This window comes from Phyllobates terribilis, unplaced genomic scaffold (genome assembly GCF_046119375.1).
Source record: "Phyllobates terribilis strain yellow unplaced genomic scaffold, ASM4611937v1 Scaffold_1__5_contigs__length_1240528914, whole genome shotgun sequence".
Classification (NCBI taxonomy): domain Eukaryota; kingdom Metazoa; phylum Chordata; class Amphibia; order Anura; family Dendrobatidae; genus Phyllobates; species Phyllobates terribilis.
The window spans coordinates 739,326,729-739,337,927 of record NW_027362761.1 but is presented as its reverse complement, the minus strand read 5'-3'; the positions used below and the strand labels follow the sequence as shown (position 1 = coordinate 739,337,927).

General features: G+C 44.8%; 1 non-coding gene across 1 annotated transcript; it reads left to right on the top strand.

The window, feature by feature from the left end:
• Positions 1-1,870: 1,870 nt before the first annotated feature.
• On the top strand, positions 1,871-1,956 carry TRNAR-UCU (transfer RNA arginine (anticodon UCU)). Its single transcript is given in 2 exon segments — positions 1,871-1,907; positions 1,921-1,956. It is a non-coding gene; the product is annotated as a tRNA-Arg (tRNA).
• Positions 1,957-11,199: the final 9,243 nt, after the last annotated feature.

The following is an 11,199-nucleotide window of genomic DNA, read 5'->3' as shown; positions in this document are numbered from 1 at the left end:
ATGGATTGTCTAGACATGGCAGAAAACCCACCTTAATCAGGAGACTTGTGGTTCTGTGGTGCAATGGATAGCGCATTGGACTTCTAGCCAATTAATGTGATTCAAAGGTTGTGGGTTCGAGTCCCACCACAGTCATATATTGTTGTTTGCGTGATTTTACTACTTTGTCTCAGTTGATGTTAGAAAAATAAAAAAAAAAAGAAAAATATCAGATCTGGGCTTCATATCAACGTTCAGAGCATTGTTCTAGGACTAAAACTTCACTAGGGCCTACTTGCTACTGAAGACTAATAGGACGACTTAATTTTGTTGACTTTTAAAATGACTTTTTTTGCATCCAGCTTAGAAATTCTTGATTTATGAATGTTACCAGTACCTGAAAGAGAAATGACATGAATTCTTTAATGCTGATGTTTATTTTCTGATGTCTCTATCAGAGCAAACTAGCTGAGGTTATGGTTTAGAATTGCTGAACTTACAAATTGGAAGTCACATTTAGATTTTAGCTCAACAAACACCGTAGAGGGAGCAGCTACTAACTGCTCAATGTTCCAAAGGATAGCAGATAGGGCACAGTTTGTTATTGCCTATTTTTGGTCTAGTGTTTGATATTGTTAGCTGTTTTCAGTAGTCCCAGATTCTTTTTTCAACTTGAGCCTTTTTAAAAGTCTTTTTTGTATGTGTTTGCCTGATATTTCTTTATGATCTCTATTGTGGGTTGGATTTGGGGTTTCTAGATATTTTTGGCTGATTTGTCAACTATAACTTAAAAATAATGCTAAATTTGGGCAAGCATACTCCAGTCCATCCGTAGAGTGATTATATGTGTGCATGACTTTTTGGCATAAATATTGTGCCATTACGCAAAACGTGGACTTTTTTTTGCTAAAATGTTACCAAAAAGGTCAAAGATAAGAACAGAGTGAAAACAGCTGCCTTGTACTCATGAACACTTTCTCCTGAGCTGACGAGATCATTGAAATCATGAAAGCAGATCATTTTCTGAAGAGCTGAAATTCAGTGGAAATTAGATTTTGCGATTAAGTTAATTTTCATGGCAAGAAATGAGTTTGCACATTTTGGCAATTCATTTGATCTCTATTCATAATAATTTAGAATTTACACAAATTACCACTAAAAAAGCTGAAGCAGTAAACTTTGTGAAAACCAAATTTTGTATCAGTCTGAAAACTTTTGGCCATTAGAAGTACAGTCCTAGGTATACTTAAAAAAACTGCAAAAGGAAACAATGAGGAAAGGAAAAACATCTAGAGAAAAGTATAGGTGCCTGCTGAATTCAGGATATATAGCAGGAGCACTTCAGAAAATTTCCCAGCATTTATTTGGACTAAAACACATGTTATCTGATAGTTTTCTCAAATGGATAAAATAATTTCTTTTTTATTGACTCCTATCCTTCCCAATCCAGTAGTTCATTAGCGTACAAGAACACTTATGTTCCAAACCATTTTTCTTGGCTTAAGTTCCAGAGGGCCAGTGGCTACTGTATTGAAGTTGTAGAAAGTAATAAAGATCAAAACTTGAGAGTTAAAAACCAACAAAACCTACTTCTTTCTTGGTATTGCACACATTTCCATGCCACACATTAGCAACAGGGAACTCTGTTAGTAATTTAAAATGAACTGCTAGCATGTAAGACTAAAAAACGCATGTAGTGAGTATTAATATGAAATAGATCTTTCTTTTTTACAGCATATGCATTTTCTTGCTGTCCAGTTCTACTTTTACATATAAGAAGACTAAGGCAAAGTTTCAAAGAGAACAGGAATCTTACTGTTATCCAGTCACCATCAGGAAAAAATGGATTGTCTAGACATGACAGAACACCCACCACAATCAGGAGACTTGTGGCTCTGTGGCGCAATGGATAGCGCATTGGACTTCTAGCTAATTGATGTGATTCAAAGGTTGTGGGTTCAAGTTCCACCAGAATCAAATTTTTTTGTTCGCGTGATATTACTACTTTGTCTCAGTTGATGTTAGAAAAATGTAAAAAAAAAAGAAAAATTTCAGATCTGGGCTTCATATCAACGTTCAGAGCATTGTTCTAGGACTAAAACTTCACTAGGGCCTACTTGCTACTGAAGACTAATAGGACAACTTAATTTTGTTGACTTTTAAAATGACTTTTTTTGCATCCAGTTTAGAAATTCTTGATTTATGAATGTTACCAGTACCTGAAAGAGAAATGACATGAACTCTTTAATGCTGAGGTTTATTTTCTGATGTCTCTATCAGAGCGAACTAGCTGAGGTTATGGTTTAGAATTGCTGAACTTACAAATTGGAAGTCACATTTAGATTTTATCTCAGCAAACACCGTAGAGGGAGCAGCTACTAACGGCTCATTGTTTCAAAGGATAGCAGATAGGGCACAGTTTGTTATTGCCTATTTTTGGTCTAGTGTTTGATATTCTGTTAGCTGTTTTCAGTAGTCCCAGATTCTTTTTTCAACTTGAGCCTTTTTAAAAGTCTTTTTTGTATGTGTTTGCCTGATATTTCTTTATGATCTCTATTGTGGGTTGGATTTGGGGTTTCTATATATTTTTGGCTGATTTGTCAACTATAACTCAAAAAAAATGCTAAATTTGGGCAAGCATACTCCAGTCCATCCGTAGAGTGATTATATGTGTGCATGACATTTTGGTATAAATATTGTGCCATTACGCAAAACGTGGACTTTTTTTTGCTAAAAAGTTGCCAAAAAGGTCAAAGATAAGAACAGAGTGAAAACAGCTGCCTTGTCCTCATGAACACTTACTCCTGAGCTGACGAGATCACTGAAATCATGTAAGCAGGTCATTTTTTGAAGAGCTGAAATTCAGTGGAAATTAGATTTTGCGATTAACTTAATTTTCATGGCAAGAAATGAGTTTGCACATTTTGGCAATTCATTTGATCTCTATTCATAATAATCTAGAGTTTACACAAATTACCACTAAAAAAGCTGAAGCAGTAAACTTTGTGAAAGCCAAATTTTGTATCAGTCTGAAAACTTTTGGCCATTTGAAGTACAGTTCTAGTTAAACTTAGAAAAACTGCAAAAGGAAACAATGAGGAAAGGAAAAACGTCTAGAGAAAAGTATAGGTGCCTGCTGAAATCAGGATATATAGCAGGAGCACTTCAGAAAATTTCCCAGCATTTATTTGGACTAAAACACATGTTATCTGATAGTCTTCTCAAATGGCTAAAATAATTTCTTTTTTATTGACGCCTATCCTTCCCAATCCAGTAGTTCATTAGCGTACAAGAACACTTATGTTCCAAACCATTTTTCTTGGCTTAAGTTCCAGAGGGCCAGTGGCTACTGTATTGAAGTTGTAGAAAGTAATAAAGATCAAAACTTGAGAGTTAGAAACCAACAAAAGCTACTCCTTTCTTGGTATTGCATACATTTCCATGCCACACTTTAGCAACAGGGAACTCTGTTAGTACTTTAAAATGAACTGCTAGCATGTAAGACTAAAAAACGCATGTAGTGAGTATTAATATGAAATAGATCTTTCTTTTTTACAGCATATGCATTTTCTTGCTGGCCAGTTTTACTTTTACATATAAGAAGACTAAGGCAAAGTTTCAAAGAGAACAGGAGTCTTACTGTTGTCCAGTCACCATCATGATAAATTGGATTGTCTAGACATGGCAAGACACCCACCTTAATCAGGAGACTTGTGGCTCTGTGGCGCAATGGATAGCACATTGGACTTCTAACCAATTGATGTGATTCTAAGGTTGTGGGTAGTGTTGAGCCACCCCCGTAGTGTTCGAGTTCGGTTCGGTTCGTCAAACACCCGTGTGTTCGTCAAACTGTTCGTCGAACACCTTCGAACACCGTTAAAACCAATGGCAGGCAAACAAAAACACATAGAAAACACCTTCAAAGGTGTCCAAAAGCTGACAAACTGCTCAGAAGACACAACTAACACATGGAAAAGTGACAAGTACATATAGTCATGCGAAAAGAAAAGAGGTGGAGGAGTAAAAGGAGGGGGAGACACAGATATAGGCATGTCATGCCCTTCTAAAATCCAAAAAGTGAGAAGCCGAGACAGCCAGTCCACTCCTGCCCGTGCCACCTCCGTGTCGCCGGGTTTGTGCCAGAGCCGCGGTGAACCCTGACGGCCAGCCCCCCTCTCCCAATACTGGTGCCTGTCCGCTGGTGGGTCGAGCGAGCCCCCCTGTGGTGGAGGCAGCTCTAAGCTTTTTAATTTAAATTGTCTCTCTAATTTGAATGAATACACTTTAAATCCATTTACAAGGATCTATTTGAGGGCAAGTCTCATGCCAGCAGCCGCGTAATTCCAGCTCCAGTAGCGTCCACTAAAGCTGCTGCAGTTAAAAAGCTTTTATAAGGATCGAGCTCGGCTGTCCACCGCAAGGCATCCTACTGCCAGTCCCAGCCCCTATGCCTTGGGGTGCCTCCTGATGCTCTTCACTGAGTATCCCGTGGTCCCGAAGCATTTCCTTTGAAAAAATGAAGTGTCCAAACTACAGGTGGTGTAGCTTGCTTAACAGCCGGGATAATCCGCTGACTAGCAGACCCTGCTACTAGGCACAAAGTATTTCCTGGGCTATATGCAGTTAAAAATTTGTAATTAGATACTCTCGTTGGATGCTGAGAAAGCATTCCATAGAGTCTCCTGGCACGCCATATATGATTCTCTTAAAAAGCTTGGGGTAGGGGTCTAGGGGACCCTTTTATAGCCAAAATCACGGCCCTGTATCGCAATACGTCACCTAGGCTGAAGATAAATGGAACTGTAGCACCCTGAGGGCTCGGTTGCTACAGAGGTATTGCACCTCACCCAGAGGTGTGATATCTCACTCTCAGGTAAGGATGTAGTGTAGATCAGGACCCGACACCTGCATGCATTACACCACATTGCCGTGGGGCAGGGCGACCAATATGCCCCTGAGATGGGCACGACAGTCCCTGTCCCTGGCTGGAGTGGGGGGAGGGAACACTGAGGAAGGGGAACCCTGTAGTGCAGGAGCAGGGAGGAAGCAGTTCCTGGGTGCATTGAGAAGGGAGTATAAAAGGTGGGCACCATCTTAGTTCAGTGCAGAGAAGTCTGAGCAGAAGTGGCAGGGAGCAGGGGCTCTGCATGAGCTCTGCTCCGGAGGCGGGCCTAGTAACAGAGGCCCAGGCCTGGAAGAGGGAGAAGGAAGGAAGAGGAGCGGAGAAAGCTCCAGGAACGAGGAACGAAGGGATCTCAGGGGTGCGGACGGGCGAGTCGCCACCGCACGCCCGAATCCACCTGCGTGGAGGGGTCAGGCCAAAGGGGGAGACCGGTCCCCGAAACTAGTGGAGGCAGGAAACGACCCTCAGCTAGAAACAGGAGGCTGTGACATTTTATGTGGCGCAGCCCCTCGCTACACCCGCTAGGAAGGCACCACATAGGGTCAGGGAAACTGGCGCCAAGTTTACCAAGAGGAGGCCCGAGGCAGCCGGACAGAAGGGTTGGTAAGAAAGGCCAGACAAAGGACACACAAAGGGGGACCTGTGAAGCACTCCAAAGTTATCTGGGAGTTGTCTGAGCCCCTCACCTGGTGAGCACAGTACGACGTGGGCAGCCGTTACCTGCAGACGTGGTCTGGATAATAAGAACTGTGAGTAAAGGCCCTGGACTGCATCACTGACTCCGTGTCATTACTGCTGCTGCCCTGCACCATCACCCCCATCCTCCGCATACACTGCCCTGAGGCTATACTCCTCCCGTGGGGAGTTATGCTACGCTCTGCTGCACCCACAACACCAGCCTCAGCGGTCCGCCCTGGAGCGGTGGTTCACTCTGACCACAATCCACAGGTGGCGTAGTCGGACATTTAAACATCAAAACCACATAAATAGTTCCGCCACTGGTTTGACCGCCCTGAGCCACGGAACCGGGTTGCCGCCACGGAGACTACAACCACCAGCATCCACCAAAAAGGGTCCGGCTCCGGGTGTCCCAAGGCCCAGGGGGCGCGTCAGAACATTTTCATCACCTTTCACAATCACCAATGGGACAAGGCAGGGATGTTCTCTGTCCCCTCTCTTATACATCCTAGTGACGGAGCACCTGCTCTCATCAATTCGCCATAACCCCAATATTAGGTGGATTGAGGTGGGAGGCACCGAGTACAAGTGCTCTCTATTTGCTGATGATGTCCTAGTATATATCACTCAATCACATATATCCATCCATGCTGTTATGGCTGAAATAGATCACTTTGTTACATGGTCAAATTTTAAAATCAATGCAGCGAAGTCTGAGGCCCTCGATGTCTCCCTCCCCAAATCCATATAGGATTCCATCCAGTCCAACTTTCCCTTTGCCTGGCCCTCACAGGGTATCAAATACTTAGGAATTCCTATTCATAGAGACCTCTCCCATCTATGTTATCTTAATTTTGGGCCCTTTATTGAACAACTCCATACAGACCACGGTTGGCAAGTTAGAACTGTAAGATTCACTACGTGAACCACTGGTGTTTTGTGGAAAAGCACATGTACACTGTGTTCCAAATTATTATGCAAAAAGTGTTTAGGAGTGATAAGGGAAGAATTTGTTTGTTTGTCAGTTAAACTCATTGATGGTGATGTGTGTCAGGGCTCTTTATATCACTGTAAGCAATTGCAGACACCTGTGCTAATTAGTTTGGCAGGTGTGTCCAATGAAAGGCAAGACTACTTAAGAAGGCTGTCTCACATTATTAAGCAGCCTACATTTTCTGCCAAAATGGGAAAGAAAAAGGATGTGTCGGCTGCTGAGAAGCAACAAATTGTGGAGTGTTTAGGTCAAGGCATGACTACAATCAACATTGTGCGATGATCAGGATGAAGTGTCTTGGCAATCAAGAAGTATGTAGCTGATTCACAGTACACACGTGTGCGTGCTGATAAGGGCAAATTGAGGACTCTTTCCTACAGGCAATTACGTCAGGTTGAAAGAGCAGCGGCAAAAAAGCCTTGTCATAGCAGCAGACAAGTCTTTGAAGCTGCTTGTGCCTCCAACGTCCCCCGAACAACAAGATGCAGGGTCCTTCAGAGGTTTGCAGCTGTGCATACGCCATCCTGTCGACCTCCTCTATCCACTTCACACAAGCAGAAACGGCTCCAGTGGGCCAAACATTACATGAAGACTGATTTCTAAACTGTTTTGTTCACGGATGAGTGCCGTGCAGCGCTCGATGGTCCAGATGGATGGAGTGGAGGATGGCTAGTTGATGGACACCCCACGCAAACACGGCTACAGCGCCAACAAGGAGGAGGTGGTGTAATGTTTTGGGCTGGAATCATGGGGAGAGAGATTGTCGGCCCCTTTAGGATCCCTGAAGGCGCTAAAGATGAACTCCATAATGTATGTGGATTTTCTCAAACAGCACTTCCTGCCATGGTTCAAGAAAAAGAACCGTGTATTTCACAGCAAGATCATTTTTCTGCATGATAATGCACCATCTCATGCTGCACATAAAACATCTGCATCTCTGGTTGATATGGGCATAAAAGGGGACAAACTTATGGTGTGACCCCCATGCTCCCCTGACCTCTACCCCATTCAGAACCTTTGGAGCATCATTAAAAGGAGTGTCTATGATGGCGGGAGGCAGTTCACATCTAAGCAACAGCTCTGGGAGGGTATTCTGTCCTCATGCAAAACAATTGAAGCAGAAACCATCCAAAACCTGACAAATTCAATGGACTAGAGAGTTCAGAAGCTCCTTTCGAACAAGGGGTCCTATGTGAAAATGTAACATCACCTAGAATAAAGTTTTGAGTTGAAAACTGTTTGATTTCAGTTTCTAACAACCTGCTAATTCTTATAATTTCAAAAATGACCATTTTTTTGGTCTTTATTAAAATGAAAAGGTTGATCGAAAAGTTTGGGGGATCTAAGAGTGTGGCAACCCAGTAGTCATGATTACTTCGAATTCTGACAATATGAGGGTCATGCTGCAGGTAGTGCAGCAAGAAGGCACTTATGTGTCTTGCGCATCTCGGAGCCCCAAAATTATTTTCCGGGCTAGATGCAGCTAAAAATTATTATTAATTTTAAATCTGGTGAAGCTTTAGTATAGATGGCCTAATAGGATCAGTGCTGCACACTGCTACAAAGCCCAAATTATTTTCCAGTCAAGATACAGATAAACATGATTAGTAATTTTAAATCTGGTGGAGCTTATTATAGATGGCCTAATAGAATCAGTGCTGCACACTGCTACAAAGCCCAAATTATTTTCCAGCCAAGATACAGATAAACATGATTAGTAATTTGAAAGCTTAAAACGGTTGGTAGGGTGATTTTAACCAATCATCAAGCTTTTACTCTCCTAAGGATGACACAGGGGTAGAAAAGTCGTTTCGGATCCATGATTTGTTCATCTTTATGAACGTGAGTCTGTCTACATTATCAGTGGAGAGCCGCGTGCGCTTATCTGTCAGCACACCACCAGCAGCGCTGAACACACGTTCAGACAGAACGCTGGCTGCGGGGCATGACAAGATCTCCAAGGCGTAAGTGGCTAGCTCCGGCCATTTATCCAGATTGGAAGCCCAAAAAGAGCAAGGGTCCAGTGACACAGTCGTGGCTTCAATGTTTACTTGGAGATACTCCTGTACCATCGTCTCTAGGCGTTGACTATGTGTCAGACTTCTTGTCTCCTGTGGCCTTGCAAAGGATGGGCTAAAAAAGTGGTGAAATGATTCCGCAAAATTGATGTTACCAGCAGATACTGTGGTTCTGTAACGGTTTGAGTGCTGAACACTTGACGGTCCCACGGTTGGCAAGTTGGAACTGTGAGATTCACTACGTGCACCACTGGTATTTTGTGGAAAAGCACATGTAAGATTCTGCAACAGTCTCTGCTGATACTCCTGCATGCGTGCATCCCATTCTATGGCAGGAATAATTTCTGCAAATTTACTTTTGTACCGGGGATCTAACAGTGTGGCAACCCAGTAGTCAGGATTATTTCTAATTCTCACAATTCGAGGGTCATGTTGCAGGTAGTGCAGCAAGAAGGCACTCATGTGTGTTGCGCATCCAGGAGCACCAAGTCCCTGTTGTGTTGGTGGAGAGGTAACAATCATGCTTCCTTCCTCTGTCCTCTCCCCCCAACCTCGCACAACAGAAATGTGATCAAGGTCTCCCTCATCTGATGAGTCTTCCATCAGTTCGTCCTCCACTTCTTCCTGGGCTCCTGCACCTTCCTCACTAGTTTGGCTGCTACCATGCGCCCTGGTAATACCATCTCCCCCACCCTCACATGCCTGCCGCCTTGGTGCTGCCGACCGTCTGGACCTTGCAGATGTTAGCCCTTCCGCATACAACTCCTCCTCCTCTACTTCCTCCACCTCCTCTTGTGCCACCACCTGACTCCGAATTCTGTTTAACATGTGCTCCAGCATGTAAATCACCGGAATAGTCATGCTGATAATGGCATCGTCAGCACTAAACATCTTCGTCGCCATTTCAAAACTGTGCAGAAGGGTGCATAGGTCCCTGATCTGAGACCACTCCTCCAGCGTGATTTGCCCCACCTCTGGATCTCGTTGGCCCAGGCTATATGTCAGAACGTATTGCACCAGGGCTTGTCGGTGCTGCCACAGTCGCTGCAACATGTGCAGAGTTGAATTCCACCGGGTAGGCACATTGCATTTTAGCCGGTGAAGTGGCAGGCCCAACGACTTCTGTAGAGATGTAAGTCGCTGAGCTGCGGAACGCGAACGGCGAAAGTGAGCACACAGCGACCGTGCCCTCTGCAGAAGGCCATCTAGTCTGGGATAGTGGGCTAAAAATTGCTGGACAACCAGGTTCAACACGTGAGCCATACAAGGCACATGTGTGACATTGCCCCGGCGAAGGGCCGCACCCAGGTTTGCAGCATTGTCGCACACGGCCTTCCCTGGTTTCAGGTCCAGTGGAGACAACCATTCATGAAATTGGTTCTCCAGAGCTGACCACAACTCCTCAGCTGTGTGACTCACATTTCCCAGACATTTCAATGTAAAAACCGCCTGATGACGTTGAGCCCTACTGCCAGCATAGTAAGGAGGTGTGCAGGATCCCTTCTGCGCAGTTAGAAAGCTTGTGGCATGACCAGACAGGCTTTGGGTGCAGGTGGAAGACCGAGAGGAGGTTGAGGAGGCAGAATCAGTGGAGGAACTTTGACATAAAGAGGATTGACGCACACCTCGTGGGGACGGCAAGACTTGGACAGCAGCCCCTTGTCCTGCTGTCACCATAGTTACCCAGTGCCCAGTCAGCGACATGTAACGCCCCTGTCCATGCCTACTCGTCCAAGTATCTGTGGTGAAATGCACCCTGTCACACACAGAGTTTCTCAAAGAAGCGGTGATGTTGTGTGCGACATGATGGTGGAGCGCAGGCACACCTTTCTTTGAGAAGTAGTGCCGACTGGGCATCTGGTACTGGGGCACTGCGACGGACATAAGGTCTCGAAAATCCTCTGTGTCCACCAGGCGGAAAGGCAGCATTTCTGTAGCCAAGAACTTGCAGATGGTGAAATTCAACCTCTTAGCTTTCTCATGGCTAGGAGGAAATGGTCTTTTACTTGTCCACATCTGAGGGACCGAGGGCTGGCTATTGTACTTAGACGGAGTTGATAAGGGTGTCCCCGGCAAACTGCCGGTCTGTGAGGAAGATGCAGGCGGACATGTTAGGTTGCCTTGATCCAAAGGTGGTGCTATCGATGTCGGACAGCGCTCAACACCAGCTGGTGTTACCACCTCCAAAGAAAATGATGACCTGCCAATCACGCTGGCTGTTGCGGGTAAAGAGGTGGCAGGTCTGCGCCCCAAAACAGGTGTGACTGCTGTCCCCCCAGTCACAGAGGATGAAGAGGCCGCGGATGCACAAGATATGGCAGACGGTGGTTGGCCCGGCCGGCTAGGCCGCATTGTAGCACACTGAGCTTCCCACTGCAACTTATGCTTCATGTCCATGTGCCGGTTCATGCATGAAGTGCTCAAACTATGTATTTTTTGGCCTCTACTTAGCTTTTGCTGACAAATGTTACAGATAACACGAGTTGGGTCATCTTTATCGATCTGAAAAAATGCCCAGGCTATGCAAGGCTTAGCACCCATGCGACCTGAAGAGCCACCACGACTTGTGGTGAGAGGCAGAGTTGTGTTTGAGGATGCAGTTGTTGACGTGCTTCCAGTACTACGTC